This window comes from Balaenoptera musculus, chromosome 11, assembly GCF_009873245.2.
Source record: "Balaenoptera musculus isolate JJ_BM4_2016_0621 chromosome 11, mBalMus1.pri.v3, whole genome shotgun sequence".
NCBI classification, from domain to species: domain Eukaryota; kingdom Metazoa; phylum Chordata; class Mammalia; order Artiodactyla; family Balaenopteridae; genus Balaenoptera; species Balaenoptera musculus.
The window spans coordinates 6058951-6078598 of record NC_045795.1 but is presented as its reverse complement, the minus strand read 5'-3'; positions in this window follow the sequence as shown (position 1 = coordinate 6078598).

Here is a 19648-nt window from a genome sequence, read left to right as displayed (position 1 = left end):
CTATCTTCAGAAACCCTATTGTTTTTTTGAATGCCACCTCTTTGACATTTCACACATTCTGCATAATTACCTGTGAGCAGAATATTCTCTTTACTGTGGGCTTCTTGAGGTCAGAGACTGTGTCTTAAAAATCTTTGTATCCACTTTCATTCCTACTATGTTACAGAATATAGCATAGGTTCTTGATAAATATTTGTTAAGTGGTTGAGTGAAGCTGTGTAAAGCACTTTATGCATGTAGTCCTGTGCTAAGCTTTACATAACCCACTTCTTTGCTCTCTCCTGCCCTCCTAATTTGTTCTAACCCTCTGCAATCAGACCACATCACTCAGCCCTGAGAGTAGAGCAACCTTTTTTCATAAACTTCTTCAATGTTAGATTGTTAACCAAATTAATATTTTGTAAGTATAGGAAACCTTCTTCCCTACGTGTTAAAATATTTTAAAGACCATTATTTCATTTTGCCACTAATATCTCTGTGAGATAGAGACTTTGAAATCATGCACTACCTCCTTTAGAGACTTGAAATTGCAATGATGATTGATTCATACAGCACCCAAACATGATACAGAAATCTGAAAAGTGAATATATATCTCCCAAAGTTCTTCCAATCTAAGGTTCAGCAATCCTTTGATATACTTGACCATACTCGTCATAATCTGACATTCTTAAAAGTCAGATATAGCCCACAGTTGAGAAAATTGATAAAAATATACACAACATTGGATTTAGCACAAGTATACAAGTTTGTAGACAGCATGAATAAACACATATAAAATAAAGGTTAACAAAAAGTGCTTCAACAATTTTTTTGTCTGTATAGCATAGAATATATATTTTAAATTCCTAGAAATACCTTCAAAATGGGGAGTGGAGAGTATATATATATATAATTTATAATTTATAAATTATATAAATTATAAATATATATATAATTATATATAATATATATAATTATATATAATTTAATATACAGGTAAAATAGAGATGATCATACTAAGTGAGGTAAGCCAGACAGAGAAAGACAAATACCATATGATATCACTTATATGTGAACTCTAAAAAAAAAGATACAAATGAACTTATTTACAGAAACAGAAATAGACACACAGACATAGAAAACAAACTTATGGTTACCAAAGAAGATGTGAGGGGAGGGAAAAATTAGGAGTTTGGGATTAAAATATATACACTATTATATATAAAATAGATAACCAACAAGGACCTACTGTATAACACAGAGAACTATACCCAATATCTTGTAATAACCTATAATGGATATACATATATACATATATATATATATATATATATATATATATATATATAACTGAATCACTTTGCTGTTCACCTGAAACTAACACAACATTGTAAATCAATTATATTTCAATAAAAATTTTTAAAAATAGCTCTACAATTTTAGAATTTGCAAGGTATCTCAGAGCAAATTCTAGACATATTCTAGACATATTTTTTACAATAATTTACCTTAGGATAAATTTACTTAGGATAATTTACCTTAGGATTTAGGATAATAATTTACCTTAGGATAATTTACCTTAGGATTTCAGTGTTCTGTCTACAGAGGGAAAACAAATAAACATTCATGGATGCCATCACACACCTCAGCAGGAGCAATGAACTTCCCATCTATCTCCCCCCTCCCCCTAAAAAGCAATTTAATGCACCACTGGAGGTTGCCTATTAATTGGACTAGAAATAAAGTAGCCTGTGAGGGTTGGCTGGGGAAAACACAGTTTGTGTGCACGTGTGTGGGTACATATATATAAGCATTTATGTATATAATATTTCACCCACAAAGTAAACAAGCCACACTCATCATTTTCTAATTACAGAGCTGTTTCATAAACTGTAAATGCTAACATGGGAGAGGTAAATCATAGCAATTTAATTAATAAAACAGTTTAGACACTTAAACCCATATGTGCACCCCTGGGGGCACCACATCGATAACAGAAGCTTGCAGGCATATTTTAGAAATTTTATGCAATCATTTGCAGATCTTGTAGTCAATAATTGTTATAAACTGCAGTAACTCTTTTCTTGCTGTACCCAAGAAGAGAATATTCAGTTGTTCAATGTTCTTTACTTTTTGGATGGTCTCTTGGGGTCTCTAGGAGTGGAGGGGCCCAGGGTTTCTTTCCCTGGATTTGAAGCACTAAATGGGCTCAGAAAACCCCTTTTCCAGCCAAAGAGCAAAATGTGGGAAGTGAGACTCCTGGGAAAGCAGGAGCAGGATTCGCCCCTTTTCCTACCATTAAAGGGGATGTGGAAGATTCTAAATGTCAGAGAATGGATTTCAACATTCAAGTTTGTATATTTTTAGATCCTCTTTCTCTTTTAACCTTCTAAAATTATGTCTATAAGACTCCTATATAGGGCTTCCCCGGTGGTGCAGTGGTTAAGAACCCGCCTGCCAATGCAGGGGACACGGGTTCGAGTCCTGGTCCGGGAAGATCCCACATGCCGCGGAGCAACTAAGCCCGTGTGCCGCAACTACTGAGCCTGCGCTCTAGAGCTCGCGAGCCACGACTGCTGAGCGTGTGTGCAACAACTACTGAGCCCACGTGCCTAGGGCCCGTGCTCTGCAACAAGAGAAGCCACCGCAACAAGAAGCCCGTGCACCGCAACGAAGAGTAGCCCCCGCTCGCCACAACTAGAGAAAGCCCGCACGCAGCAGCGAAGACCCAACGCAGCCAAAAATAAATACATAAAATAAATAAATTTATTTTTTAAAAAAAGACTCCTATATATTATTGGCACGAATGTAAAATAGTGCAGTCAGTTTGGAAAAGAGTTTAGCAGCTTCTTAAAAAGTTAAATATAAATTTACCATACAACCAGCAATTTCACTCCTAGGAATTTCCCATTTCCTAAGAGAAATGGAAACAAGTCCACCAAAAAGCCTGATCACGAGTGTTCTCTCTGTTATCAGCATCCTCACATTTTTCTAGTTTCCTCACGTATACTGAATCTTCTCCTCCCCCTACTCGTCTCCAGTCCTTTGGTCCTGTTGAACTCCCAATCCACCCATCCTTCCATCCATCCATCCATCCATCCATCCACCCATCCATCCATCAGTCCATCCATCAGTCCATCTGTCTGTCCATTCCATCCTAACCTCACTTGGCTCTTGTTACACTGTGGACTACAGAATTAACCCTTTTAGGGTGTGTTCCCCAGTACCCTAAGATACCCCATCCCCTCATCCTTCTGCTGTGCCCTACACAATAGAGGCACTTAATAAATATCTGTTGACTGACTTCCCATCTTGCCACTACCTATTGGTGGAGAAAGTAATACAACTGTCTTGATTGAATCCATTAAAACATGTTGAAATCTAATGTCAGCTAAGCTTGCTCCAGGATCCTCCCATTCAACTCCAGATGACTTATAGTGACTCTCCAATAAGAGTGTAACACTTTCACACTCTATCCTGTCTGGGTTTAAAAAATACCAGGCTCCATTCCAGACCAGTTATTAAACCAGAATATCTTAAGGTCAGGACCAAGGCATCTGCATGTACAAAATCTCCTCAGAGGATTTTCTGTGCAGCCAAAGTCCAGAAGCTCCCAACCCTGTTCCCATCTTCCTCACCTCAGTTGTGAGAGGAGCAAGGTAGGTCCTCCTATGTTGTTGAGATGATGAAAGACCTCTGGTGTATGTTTCTTCAATTTCCCTTTTCAGTCTCCTAGAATATCTTTTCAGAGCAGAGGTAAGCAAATCATTTCTGTCAAGGGCCAGATAGCAAACATTTTAGGCTTTCAGGTCAAGAGGAAATGTCCTCAACTCTTCCAGCAGCTGTGATCACAGTTAAATATTTTATATCTAAAAATGCAAAAAACACTGTTGGCTTGTGGGACATACAATAGCAAGCAGTGGCCGTAGTTGGCAAACCCCTGTTTTAGAGTCACGATGATTTGGTCGACAAATCCAAGGGATACTTTTTAAATGTTTTATAAACCTTGATCTTTGTGCAGCCCTTGATACCATCAATCACCTTCCCCCTTTCAGGCTTGACTTTGATGTCATTAAACCACCTTGGTTATCCTACCTCTACCCTATTTTTTCTCTGTCCTGTGCACCAGCTCCTATGTTGTGCATGTGTGTGGATGTGCGCGTGGGCATATGTGTGTGTCCCAAGCTGCTTCCATGGCCATGTTGTGAGTTAAGATGCAGACATACTTTTTTTTTAATCCAGTTATACCCTCACCACTGGAGCCTGACATAGGCCACCCCAACTGCTCTGCAGATAGACCGCTCTCCTCAAGCTGTGTGGCTCCTGCAAAGTAGGAAGAACAGCTCTGTCCCCTTCTGCAGCAGGCACTGCACTCCAAGGCTGCCTGACCCAGGGTTCACTGCTCCGCCTAATTGAAACCCAAGGCCATAGCTATACAACCATAATTGGTGAGAATAGCAGTGGCATATCATGTTTGCCTAGTACCCCACGCTGCCAAGGTTTGTACTTTATCAAGGTCAGTCGAATGAACAGAACTTACTTCCTAAGGAGGAAAAGCCGACATAAAATGTGTACTGAGAATATTTGTCAGTTGCCCAATATATTCAAATGCCATATTGCCTCCAACAGTTCGTAGCAGGGACAGATGTGCAGGGGAAACTACTCTTCCAGCTGGGAACTGAGCCTGGGAAAGAACACTGGCCTGATTTTGCAACTGCTAAGCATTCTAATGAAGTTGACTTGATTTCCATTTTAACAATATCACACAAATGTACTACATGGCACTTTTCCAATAACCACTTTGACATCATTCATTTTGACACCTCCCATTGTTATGAAAAGCAGAATGAATAAAGCAGCATTCCAGGATAGGGCAAGGGAGGGGAGCTGGATTTCATTTGATTTTCAAATCAGAGAGCCCTGACACGCCCTTTGGTGAGATGCAGGTTTCTCAAGACTGAAACTCTATGACGCACCTTCCCCATCCTCGTGAACCTGAGTCCTGAGCTCTTCCTGCCCACCTGCCGTCCGAGACAGCTGTGCAATAATTAACACTCAGTATCTGACTCATCCATTCTAGAAGCCAAGCAAATACACTTCCTGTACTACCAGAAGCAGGCAATCTTGGTAAAATGGATTGTTTCAGGATACTTAACTTTCCTCTCCTGAACTAACCTGGTCAAGGCTCCTTGCTTCTTGGTCCCATGTCCTGATCAGAAAATGAAGAAGTGATTCTGCTTCCCTATTGGCAACACCCACAGTGTTTAAATATGGCCCCTAGAGGGTCTGATTATATATTTTTTCTGTGCAGAAGCTTTTTAGTTTTATATAGTATCACTTGTTCATTTTTTATTTTGTTCTTTGTGCTTTAGGAGTCATATCCAAAAAATCGTTGCCGAGACCATGTCAAGGAGATTTTTCTTATGTTTTCTTCTAAGAGTTTTATGGTTCCAGGTCTTACATGTAAATCTTTAATCATTTCATGTTAATTTTTGTGAGTGGTGTAAGAGAGAGGTCTAGTTTCATTTTTTTACATGTGAATATCCAATTTTCCCAGCACAATTCATTGAAGAGACTGTCTTTTCTCCACGGAGGATTCCTGGCTCCCTTGTCAAATATTAGTTGACCAAAAATGCTTGGGTTTATTTCTGGGCTCTTGATTTGGTTCCATTGGTCTATTTGCCTGTTTTTAATGCCAGTACCACACTGTTTTGATTATTATTGCTTTGCAGTATAGCTTAAAACCAAGACATGTGATGCCTCCAACTTTGATCTTTCTCAGGATTGCATTGGCTCTTCAGGGTCTTTTGTGATTCCATATAGATTTTTAGGATTATTTTTTCTACTTCTGTTAAAAATGTCATTGGAATCTCGATAAGGAGTGCCTTGAATCTATAGATGGCTTTTGGTAGTGTTGACATCTTAGCATTAGAGGACTGCCTTCTGACTTTCCCTTTGGCTCATCCTTTTCCTTCACAGAGCTGGACACATAATGTCCATGCAATTATCCCTTGCTGGTTGCTGGAACATTATCACACGCATTAAGGGACCAAGGGCAAGTCACTTGGTCATCTCTTATGTAGTATGTCAATCTCCTGTACATTATCATCAGTTGGTGGTTGCTCAACTTCTGCTTTTGGTACCGCCGGCAATGAGAAAGTCATTGCCATGTTGAAACAGCAGAGATGTATCTTGGGGGCCCCGAGGAGCTCCAGTTCTTTAAGTCTCAGCGCAGAAAGAACTCAGCAAGAGGCTAAGTGATTTATTAGAATAGGATGATTGTGAGGCTTCCAAGTGGGTGAGCAAGGGAGTGCCACTCACTGGAACTCAGTGGGCTACAGTTTTATAATCAAAGGAAAAATTGGGAGGAGGAAAAGACCACCTTCTTCCTCATTCTCGAGTAGACATCAAGCTTCCATCATCAGCATCTCCTCCACATCAGGCAGGGAAGTTTTCTTGTCCCTACATGGTCAAGCCAGGACTATCATGGTGCAATGGAAATGAGCAAAAAGTTGGTAACATATACTAAAATATGGTAAATCTTCTCAGGTTTCAGTATAATGTCACCTTTTCCTTATATTTTTGTTTTTAGCGTGCGCAGAGGAGCATGTCCTAGGAATCATTAACTTATTAAGCTCACTGGGCAGGATGTGGGTCTCAGTCCACCATTGTTTTGTTTGGGGGCATGTCTCATGCTTGTGTTGAATGGTTTTGTGGTTAAGCAAACCTGCTTTCTTGAGTGATCATTAACTTACAGGGGCCTCCCAAACTTTCTCCTTTACTTATGATCCCTTAATGGGATTAACTCTTTAATCACCAACTTTGTCCCTTTACTCTGTCCCTATCAATGTGAGGTATCATTCAGATTTGTGATAGCACTATCTTTCTTCCCAGTTTCCATATGGAAAAAAAAACAGAGAAGGAGATTTTTCTTCCAATTATAAGTCTTAAGAAAAAGAAAATGTGACAACATAAAATGGGCCCTGCAGTGTGTTGTAATAAAATGAACACTGGAGTCCAGAGGAACCCAGGTTCATATTTTCCAATCCCATGACATACATGTGTGGCTTTTAGCAAGTTTATTTTTCATCTTGAAAAAAATCATTGTGTTGCCTATTTATCTCATTTATTCAGCTGCACATGAGCGTGCTAGTGGCTCTGAGCAGGAAGACTTTTTGGCCGGGGTGTGCAGAGGGGATATTGGGCTTGGGCTTGGCTTTGGACATTTTAAACCTTAAGAACGTCCAAATGGGTATGTCCTGAGGCATGACAGGTAATGAGCACCCTCTTCCTCTAAGACCGGAGAGAGGTAGAAAGGAAACCTAGGAGGGTCTTGCTCTCAGCACCGTTTCACACAAACACCCTCTATGTCAAAAGGGCTGCTTGGTGTCAGGGACACCAAACCTTGTGAATATTTCTCATCAGACCCTCTAGGGGCCACATTTAAACACTGTGGGAGTTGCCAATAGGGAAGCAGAATCAGTTCTTCATTTTCTGATCAGGACATGGGACCAAGAAGCAAGGAGCCTTGACCAGGTTAGTTCAGGAGAGGAAAGTTAAGTATCCTGAAACAATCCATTTTACCAAGATTGCCTGCTTCTGGTAGTACAGGAAGTGTATTTGCTTGGCTCCCAGAATGGATGAGTCAGATACTGAGTATTAATTATTGCACAGCTGTCTCGGACGGCAGGTGGGCAGGAAGAGCTCAGGACTCAGGTTCACGAGGACGGGGAAGGTGCGTCATGGAATTCAAGCTTGAGAACCCTGCAGACTCTACACACAATGCCTGGTACATAGTAGGATGCAATGAGTATTTTTTTGCTTCTTTTGTCTTTCTTTCCTAGTTAGCTTTTGGAGTGTGATGCATAGAGTAAATGCCCAATAAATGTTTGATAAATAAAGTGTTCTTAATGGAGATGAAAAAATTAGTCTAAATATTCAACTGGGTTTGATTCAGTCCTCAAAAGATACCTTGCAATTAAAGAGTTCCTCCCAAATTGTATCTTTCTTTTATGAAGTTAAAAGGATTGAGGATATTGTCATTTAATTTTGCTCATTTAAATTAGATTCTTTAATGCATACTTTCATACTCACCAGTCATGCAATTCAATTTTTAGAGTGAAATTTCTAACATTTGTATAGCAAATGATTATTTGTCTAGAATCACTGGGCATCAGGGAATCTGGCTGCTTGAATAATATGAATGAAATTTTAGACCATCTGAGGATTACCAATTTTCAAAGCAAATAAATTCAAAAACTATCCTTAGCACCAAAACTCACCCTAAGATCTTGATCTGTTGCCTATCAATAAAGTATTTCAAGGTTTCTTCAGTGCCTCAAAGCTGTGCTTATGAAAATGAATTATCATCATGTGTTTCTACGAAAAAGAAGTCTGGTTATTTAATCTTCCTAATTTTCTGAATTCTAAACCAGTGGAATTCTGAATCAATGTCAGAAGAATGTTTTGTTAGGAAACGAAGATGGGGAACCAAAGCAGCCTGGGGTACAGTTTAAAGGATACCCCACAAGCACTCTGAGTGAACTTAGCAAACCCAGAGAGTAAGAAAATAAGCCCAAAATGCAGCCTTGGCCATCCCGGGTGTGGGAAAGTGTTGCACCAAATCGTGTCTTAGTCCATTCAGGCTGCCATAACAAAACACCATACGTTGGGTGGCTTATAAACAGCATAAATTTGTTGCTCATAGTTCTGAAGGCTGGAAGTCCAAGATCAACATGCCAGCACAGTCTGGTTCTAGGGAGCTTCCTGCTCTGGGTTGCAGATTGCCAACTTCTCATTGTGTCCTCACATGGCAGAAGGGGCAAGAAAGCTCTCTTTCATAAGGGCACTAATCCCATTCATGAGAACTCTGTCCTCATGACCTAATCACCTCCCAAAGTCTCCACCTCCTAATATCATCACCTTGGGGGGTGAGTTTTCAACGTATGAATTTTGGAAGGACACAAACATTCAATCTATAGCAGCATGTTCTCGTAGTCCCTGTAATTTTACAAAAATAAGAATCACTTCTGTGTCCTCTCATTTGAACCCAGTGCAGCAATATAATTTCTCTGCCTATAGTTAAGCATTTTTATCTTAATGTGGTTGATAAGCCCCATCCATCCTAACAGTCCTGATACATTTAGCAATAATTGCCTTTCTGTTGAAACTTTTCCTTCTTATTCTCAGCCAAAGGCAACTATTCTCAGACAAGTCGGAGACAAATTAGTTGAACTGCTCTTGCGTTATATAAGAAAGTGGCAGGAAAACACTACACTTTCCTTTTCTTTAAAAAAAAGTGTCCAGCCTACTATATAGCACAGGGAACTCTGTTCAATATTCTGTAATAACCTAAATGGGAAAAGAATTTGATAAAGAATAGATACGTGAATCACTTTGCTGTACACTGGAAACTAACACAACATGGTTTATCAACTATACTTTAATATAAAATAATACTTTTTTTAAGTGTCTGGAATTATTCATTCCTTTTTAACTCGATATTATAAGGTAGTAGCACACTCAACCACATTTAATTTTTTGACTTAGCTTTGTAAGTTCACTTAAAAAAATATTTGAAATATATGCTAAGCTGTTCAATAAATCTCATTTTTCATGATATTCAAGAGATTTTCCTTTGGTTCCCCAGTCGATGTCAGTACTCCTCAATGAGGAAGGAAAAATCAATTCAATTATCAAAGCACAGTTAATTGCTTTCAAGATTAGGGCGATTTAAAGAGCAACAAAGTACTTTATCTATACTCAGCAGTTTGGGCAAAGGATATTCTCCTAAACACACTAGAAAGAGAAGTTTAAAATTCTGTCCGTTCACACATTACATTCTTCCCAACTTTCCCCCGTGTTTGCCATTAATAGAGCTAATGACAGGAGCCCCGGCACAAAGAACCGCAATACAGAGGTAATATTTTCCACTAATATTACCTGTTTCATCTCTCAAAAGACTGATATTTTTAGGCCTCGGTGCTTGGCGCTCCAGTTCTTTGAATAACCGAAATAGTTTCTTGAACACACATAGAATAGAGAAAAAAAGTCTTTTATGCTAAGGATTCTCCCACCTCATCTATTCACTGATGGCTAAAATTCTTTTACCAGCGTCACTTGCATTTAGTTCCATTTTTGCAGCTTGTATCATGCTGGAAGATCATTCTAGAAGCTATTAATATGAAGATGAGTAAGATATGCACCTGCTCTTAGGGAGCTTACTGTCTAGAGGGAAATCAAGACAAAGGCACACATTGTTTCATTCCCAGGGGTGAAATGCAGTTGGGCCCCAGGGAAGCTGCCCCAGGGAAGTTCCCAGGAGCTGCTGCCTGCTCGGAGGGGTGGAAGATAGCGGAAGTAGCCAGGAGAAGAGAACCCGTATCCTGGGTGGAGGTCGCCATGTGCGCAAAGACAAAGAGACATGGACACGCCTGGCGAGTGCAGGAAACCCCCCATTTGGTATTACTAGGACATGAACAACAAGTCAGAGAGAGGCAGGAGATGAAGCAAGGGGAGGCTCTTCTACTAAACATCAGAGCTGACCCTGCAGGCAATGAAGGACCACTGGAAGGTTCTAAATGGGGATATGACATGGCAAACGTATGTAGAACGTGTTTTCAATTTTAATGTCTTTTTATGATTAAAAACATAATGTATGCATCACAGAAAATTTTGAATTTGCAAGAAATTATAGAAAAGAAGATAATGTGTAATCTTACCAACCAGAGACAGCCAGCACTAACATTGTGCTGTTTTTCCTAACATTTTCGTATGTATACATATATATTCTATGTATACGTATATGTAAATCAGTGATGTGAGATGTATATATTCTTTTTTTATTGGAGTATAGTTGCTCTACAATGTTGTGTTAGTTTCTGCTTTATAACAAAATGAATCAGTTATACATATACATATGTCCCCATATCTCTTCCCTCTTGCATCTCCCTCCCTCCCACCCTCCCTATCCCACCCCTCTAGGTGGTCACAAAGCACCGAGCTGATCTCCCTGTGCTATGCGGCTGCTTCCCACTAGCTATCTATTTTACATTTGGTAGTGTATATATGAGAGACGTATATATTCTTAACAGGTGATCTGTGGAAGAGAGAGAGCAGTCTTATGGAGAAGATGCTTTGGCAAGCCCACTGAATTGTCAAAGTGCACCTTGGGCACTCCCCCTGTGGAAGAAAGAAGGAGAGATTTACTGGAAATATATACTGGATTTACTGGAAAGGAGAAACAGGAAGAAGCAGCAGAGCTCTACAAGGGGAGAGAGCATCAAAAAGAGGAAAACTCCTATTCCGATGCATGGTATTTAACTGGGATTTATTAGGTTGTTTGCTGTGTGATGTAAATCTACTCCCCCTCTCCTTTAAATTTCTTAAATAAATTCTTTTATTGTTCATTCATTCATGCTTTTGTGCCAGTAAAGTTCTGAGGACACTGTAAAAAAAAAGAATGAGGTACTATTAGACATCTGAGAAATATATCTGTATACAAGAAGAAATACATATTGATTTATCTCTTTTGTGGAAGGAATACACTGTGAGTAGGGAAAGAATGTATCTCTTTCTCATTTATGGATGGAGAACACCTTATTTTTCTAAAACTCATATTTGGATCGACTTGTTTCTAATTATTGTCAAACACATGAGATGAGAAGTTTAAGTCTTTTTAGTCCCCTATCCCACCACTTCATGAACCTCCAGTTTTTGTTGATGTAATCTGGAATTTAGATCTAAATAACTTTTGTTCTTAAATTTTAATTTTTTCCTTTTCCCTATAAAAAATCAAGGCAAAAATTTGTGGTGTCTTTGATTTATAAGGCAACTGAGACCTAAATAATTTTTAATAGAAGATATTATATATTTTGCATTTCAAGAATTATTTTTATATTTAAATTTTATAACTTAAAAACATTATACTTAACTCTGTGTTTTCCTAGTTTTGTTATTTAGTTTTCATGTATAAAATGGAAAATAGATATGTATGTGTGTATGTATATGTATATGTGTGTGTATATATATTGAATATATTTAGCTTCCCATCTAGAATTCCTTATTTTGATTGTACATCTATTGACTAGATGATCATATATGTCTTTAAGTAGGCTTTTTTTCAGAAAGAGTAAATGAATAATAACTAATATTTATTTAGCACATACCATGTCCCAGATGCTGTTCTTTATCTCTATTGACTCATTTAATCTGTACAATAACCCTATGAGTAAGTTACTATTATGGTCTACTTTATACAAATGAGAAAGCTATAACAGAGAAATTACGTTAACTCACCTAAAATTCCACAGTATCACGTGGCAGCTGGGACTTGAACCCAGGCATTATCATGCCAAAGTCTACCTACTTCATCGTTCACCTATGCTGTGGGATATAACTTAGGAACTCTTCCATACCGGTGATGGCTTTTACTGTGACCATCATTTTAAGCAGTAAGAGTTGATGTAATCAATTAACATGAGAACTGAAAGTTTTCCTTGAATTTGTCAATTAGGAAGTCTTGGAATGACAGCTGTTTTCAGAGGAGCCACAGAGATGGAAACCAGCTTAGAGTAAATTTTAGAGTGGAAAAAGAGACACAACTACTAACTAGAGTGTATAGATATAGGCTCAAGGAGGTATGTTTAGATATAGAAATCTGTCTAAATTTATCTACCTATCTATCTATATGAATATATGTATGTATTATATGAGTATGTAAGCATATGACTATAGACAGCACCTTTCCTATAGGCAGACTGAGACCAAAAAAGTTATACATATAAAGGGAGGGAGCCAAGCATGTTCACAGGCTGAAAGCACCGTCAGAAAGAGAAAGAGAAATGTAAATAACTGAGGAGCTAAGCCTCAGGGAAACCAGGAAATAGTGGCATCAAAAGCATAAACAGAGAAGCTGGCCTAGAGTAGAAAGGACTCGCCTTCTTCTGAGCCTGGAAAGAGGTGGCACAGGTGAGCACAGGTGTGTCTACAGCAGAGGATGACCGGAAGCTCGAGCACCACTCCTGCCTGGTGCCAAGGTTGTCTGTTGAGAGTGAGAGGTTCTCTGGGGGCTTCACGGGAGTGGTGAACACTTAGATGTTCTGAGGAGAGTGGGAGATGGTACGACGTAGAATAAGGAAAAGACAACCAAGTCGCACTGCAGGCTTAGTTGAGACTGGAAACCAGATATCTGAAGGGAATTGTTTTTCAGTGGAGATCTGATATTATCATCCTGATCATTAAATATTATTACATGTGAGGCTTGGAACTAAGTGCTCTTTAGGCAATATTACACGGAAGTTACGATCTATAATCTCCATTTGAAAGATTCAGGAAACCGAGGCATAGGGAGTTTAAAAGAAAAACATACCCACGTCCACAGCTATTAAGAAGTAAAAAAGTGAACCATGGACTTACTATTCCCCTTGGTACCTGAAGGAGACTGAAAATCAAAACTTCTTCAATTCAGCATAAATTACAGTTCACTGGATCTATCAGAAGAAAATGTTTTAGGAAACTTCAGCTGTAAACAAGACAACGTGGCGTGCCATAATAGAGAACGTCCCGAGTCTTTTCTAACAAGAGCTTCAGTATGAAATTATGTCTAAGTGATTAAGTCCCACATGATAGGTTTTCACGGACTTGTTTGCACAAGGACCACATGGGTGTGTGTTCCAAGAACCTACCCATCCTGCCCTCAAGGCACCTTCCTTGAAGGTACCTCATTGAGTGCGAGTGTTCTACTCATCACGGTGTCTTAGCAAAGTCCTGAGGAGCATCTCCAGCTAAGGGTCCAACTTAAGAGGACAAATCAATGTCATACTGAGAACCGATTTTTGCTCTTTCATTGGGTTATTTGGCCACATGGACTTTGCTGGTTTGCATATAGTTTTCCTCAGCTCATGGATGACAGAGAGAGTATCTTATGATTCTATCCATGGGAACTGCTAAATAATAAGTAATCTGTATATGTTTAAGGAATAAATCAACAAGCCATCACTGGGTTTTATCTGCATCAAATGTGGTTGCACGGGTGACGGTCAGAATAAATTCATGACTACTCTAAGTTAAGCAGGATATTTTTAAATGCAATATAGTGTATAAAGTAGTTTCAAATTTAATGTTGATGACACAGTACCAAGTTGAGGTTCTAATACACTTGCAGTATAGAAGAGTTACTTCTTTATCCTAACATTTGAGGTCCTCCAAGACTTGAGCTCAAACTCTCTTTCTTGCAATGTTTCTCTATATTTCCCTTAAAATACCCATCACTCGAAACAGCAATTATTCACTGGTCCTTGTTTAAACCCCTACTTGTCCATATTCTTTCCACCACCTGGATTGACCTTCCTCTCTGTATCTGCAACTTAAAATCTTCCCAACCTCCAAAGATCAGTTCCCACCTCCTTGAAGATTTCTAACATTGCTGGGGTTGGAAGAAATCTCTCACTTTTCTATAGTCACCTAAACTTTAACCATTTCCACTTAGAAATCTCATTGAACTTAGAAATCTCATTGCACTTAGAAATCTCATTGCAATGTGGACAAAGCATGGGCCAATATTTGAAATTTGGGCTCAATAATTGGCTAATTTTGTGAGAAAATTTAGGGAGTTCCCTGGCAGTCCAGTAGTTAGGACTCGGTGCTTTCACTGTCGTGGCCTGGGTTCAATCCCTGGTCCAGGAACTAAGATCCCACAAGTCGTGCAGTGCGGCCAAAAAAAAAAAAGAAAGAAAGAAAATTTACTTAGACACTCTGAACCTTATAATCTTCATCTGTGAAGTGGAGAATAATAATAGTTATCTCCCATCATTGCAGTGAACACTACAATATTGAATATCTGTAAAATGCTCTTTCCCTTCCTTCTTGTAATTGCTTGTGTTTGGGTAAGTTTCTAGTCTACTAGACTCAAGTTCTTTGAAGGCAGAAGTACTCTTTGGTGAATCTTTACAATACTGCAAACATACAAAACTCAGTAAAAATAAAATAAATGTGTTACCTGTCTGTATCCTTTTCATGTAAATAGATACTGTGAAGGTAATTAGAAACTTTTTTTGCCTTTAGTTATGTTAGCTATTATCTTCTATAATCTTCATCATTGTTTATTTTTTATCAAAGCCCCTCTAAATAAAAAAAAAAAAAAGCTAGACTGTGTTTAGTTAGTCATTAACTCTGGATTAGTAGTGATTTTATTTATGAGATTTTTATTGTGTACATCGTCCGATGCTCATACAATTTACAGCAAGGTTCTTTGCTTGTAAGCAGTGGAAAATAATTCTGCACAATAAAAAGATATATGTTGGAATGTTTCCTTATAGTTTTCAGAATTAGAGGAAGAACTGAAAAATCAGGACAGGAATCTCAGTGACCAGAAAGCCTGGACCATCTCCGACGGACATTGCCACTGGACAACCATCTCCAGCCTCCTTCCAAGAACAAATATCTTTGTTCAAGATTTTCTTCTTTTCCTGAGAAAAAGAATCTATTTGGCTTTGATTGGATCTTGCATGCACACAGAGGAGCAGGGGCTTATGACTGGCAGCCCATTCTGAACCAAATACTAGGAAAGCCAAAGGGCAGGTAAAAGGAATATACATTCCTTACAAAATGTAAAACAGGAAACAACTCACCATTATGTGATGCTGTTTTTGTGAGTTTTTCCAGACTCTGTCTTCTTAAATTATCTCGCAGTTTATGAGTACAAAAATCTGAGGAATCATAGACTACAAATATGGATTTGTTCTGACTAATAAATAATAATTTCATTAAATGTTATTTAACTAAAGAAATGATACCCTAAAGCTCAAAAGCATTCCACACAGGTTATTCAACAGAGATGATCATGTACAATTAACCTTATAAATACATTACTGTTTTTCTGTGCACTTGACAATTAGATTTTTATTGGTTATTATCTCTGGCACAAGGTTTTGAGGCAAGGTCTATTCAGTGATAGGCAAATACTAATATGAAAAACTTCCTGTAAGGCTCATTTATTCATTCATTTATTCAACAAAAGCTTGTCGTGAGCACTGGGCTGGAACTGAGGATGCAAACGTGATCAAAGCAGACATAAATCCTATGCTCACAGAGCTTACAGACCAATGATGAAAAGAAAACACTCATAACCACACAGGTAACTATATGGCTGCACATAAGGATAAATTCTATGAAGAAAAAGTAAAGTTCTTATGAGGAATATGCATGGAAAGTCTACTTACTATTGAGTAATCAAAGAAGGTGTTTCTGAATAAGTGGGTGATTGATTGTGATCATGATGGTGGGGATAAAGATATGGATTCAAGATACATTTTAGGAGATAGAATCCACAGGACTTCATACGACTTGATGGAGAAAGGACGATGCTCAGAATTCTGGCAGGAGAAACTGGGTAAATGGTGGTTGTCATTAGCTGGGCTGTGTACTGTGATAGCTGGGATATGTGATAGCTGGGATATTGCTACTGGAAGTAGCAATAAATCCTGAAGAACTGTCCAGCATTACAGTTTGTTAAATTTGAGATGCTATATGATATTCAAGTGGAGGTGTCATGCAAGCTGTAAGATATATAGGTCTTAGCATTAAAAGAGCTGAAATGAAGAGATAAATTTGGATGTTGTCATTTATAGGCATTAACGGAAGTTAGGGAGAAGGTTATAAATTGCTGAAAAAGAGTGTGAAAAGAGATGAAGCAGGGACTAGGACTGAGCCCTGGGAAATTCTAACTGAAGTACTGGATAAAGGAGGAGAAACTCAAAGAAGGGATTTAGAAAGAGTGTCAAAGACATATGTGGACAGAAGAATGTTAAATACACAAGATAAGAAAATAAGAAACATCATGAAAGATGCATATAAAATATTATGAAAATTTAGAGGACAGAGATGATGTCCATCTTGGAACTAGCTGGATCCTGTCCAGGAAAAGGCTAGAAAGAGTAACTGCATTCTAAAACAATTATTTCTTTCCAGACTTTTCTGGATAGGAACCAGCTCCACTAAAATATAAACATATAGTAACTCAGTTTTCAGAACGTATCCATGGCATTGAAAATCTTGGAAAACCAGAGGATGAGATGATGCCTCTGGATGAGAAAGGACCACAACTCTCTCCTTCTAACTCTTTTAATTACATGGTTATGGAAACCAAATTGGCTTGGGAGGCAACTGGCAAAGTTACACGATTTTGGTAAAAAGATGTCTCTACATTCGACTTGGACAATGCCTTTTCTCACCTCTTTTGGGCGGAGAAAATAATGTGCCATTATGTTGTCTTAAAATTCAGTGGCTCTCAAAAGGCCACGGATCCTAGAAAAAGGGAAGATGGTTTCCATTATTCATGGCATGGACATCACAGCAGAGATGGAGCTGGAGATGAAGCAAATTGATGGCTCATTAGCTCTGGGAGACAAAAGAAGAGCAAGTATCACGACCAACCTGGGTTTGCCAGGAGCTTTTGCCTTTTCAGCACAAATAGTCCTGCTCCTGGGTAATCTTTCACTCCTGGACAAACCAGGATGGCTGGTCATCCGTAGGAGGCAGAGCTGGCCCTAAAACTTCAATTCTGGGTAGCTCAAAGAATTATTGTGTCTTTAACAAAAATACGACGCATTATGAAGAAAGTGGACTGGAGAAGAAAGAGAACCAGTTAGAGCTCTACGGGTGTTGAATGTGAGTTCCTGTGGGGCAGCTGCCATGGCACCCAAGCTCACAACAGACAAACGGGTCAGGGCTAGAGTTGCAGGTGGGGAGTCAGTCACCTGGACGGTAGCTGAAGTTCTGCATTCGGTAAATTCACCAAGGGAGAGAGTTTAGGGAGAACCGTAATAAGGAAAACAATGGGTTCTTAAATGGCCCCATTTAGGAGATGAAGAGAGGAAGGAATAGGAACCGGAGAGGGAGACAAGAAGGAGAGGACAGCGGAGCAGAAGATAAGGCTGAGGGGAAAAGAGAAGAAAGAAGGAGCACACAGCCAACTGCTCTTCATTGTTCCAAGATTAAAAACTAGAATTCAGGGCTTCCCTGGTGGCGCAGTGGTTGAGAATCTGCCTGCCAATGCAGGGGACACGGGTTCGAGCCCTGGTCTGGGAAGATCCCACATGCCACGGAGCAGCTGGCCTGTGAGCTGCAATTACTGAGCCTGCGCGTCTGGAGCCTGTGCTCCGCAACAAGAGAGGCCGCGATAATGAGAGGCCCGCGCACCGCGATGAAGAGTGGCCCCCACTTGCCGCAACTAGAGAAAGCCCTCACACAGAAACGAAGACCCAACACAGCCAAAAATAAATAAATAAATAAATAAATAAAAATAAAAATAAAGGAATTCCTTAAAAAAAAAAAAAAAACTAGAATTCAAAAATAGATTGCAAAATAAGAAACAGCCTTTGGATTTAGTGACTAAGGTGTTATTGATGGCCTTGGCAGAGAAATTTTAGTGACTTACTATAATAGAGAAGAACAAATCTGACTCCATATTGGATCTGTTTCTTTTACTTTAACCTCTGTATTCTATTGCTTCTGTTACAAGTTAATCACTAAAGGGATGCTCCCTAGAGCTTAAAGTAGACAGTAATGGCCCATCTCCAGGAACCCCACCTCCCAGGCCTGAGTGTTAAACTAAATTACCTTTGTTCAGCTCACAGGAAATATCCTGACCCAGCTCACCTGTGAATGGCTGCAGGAAAGAAGAAATTAACACATCCCCTCCAGAGTCGGGCCAAAACCAGGAAATATTTGTAACAACTTATGGCCTTTTTACTTTACCTCCTCACCTCCCTACTCTTTGTTCTATAAAAGAAACTAACATCCAGACCACAGGAAGATGGTTCTTTGGGACACTGGTCCACCATCTTCTCAGTCAGCTGGCTTTCCGAATAAAGTCACCATTCCTTGCCCCGACAACTCGTCTCTCAATTTATTGGCCTGTCTTGCAGTGAGAAGTAGGAGCTTAGACTTGGTAACATTACTGTGGGCTGAAGCTATATATCAGAAGATTCCAGAGTAAACAGGCAGGAGCAAGAGGAAGCCTGAATACAGACTCTCAAGGAGCTTGGTGGTGGAGAAAAGAAGGATGATAAGCTAGTAAGTTACTATGTTAACATTGTGTTAACTTTTAAAACCCTAGTGGACAACTTATTATAAGCCACCATTGTGAGAAAAAGCACAATATAAAGTTATGAAATATATGACAGTAACCATTAGGGAACTTCTGATGAGTCACTAGCTCCACCCCAAACCTACCCTCCCTTTGGTCTGTAAAAACACGTGGTTCATCTCAGACAATTTCTAAAGTTTCTTCCAGCTCCATTGGACCTCTTTTCTAGAGTTCAAGGCTGTGAATCAAATAACCATTCTTCCATTCTGTGATGCAAAATTGTGGGTTTTGGAACTCCAGATGGTTTTCCCCAATTATCTAAAGCAGCATTGTCCAATGGAACTTACTATGATGATGGGAATGTTCGACCTCTTTGCGGTCCAAAACAGTAACCACTAGCCCTATGTGGCTACTGAGCGTTTGAGATGTGTCTGGTGTGACTGATGAAATGAGTTTTAAATTTTATTTAATTTTAATTAATTTAAATTTAAGGAGTCACATATGGCTGGAGGCTACTGTATGGATGGTGCAGCTCTAAAGGATTATAATGAAATTCTCAAAAAGTTTCAAGCCCGAACTAA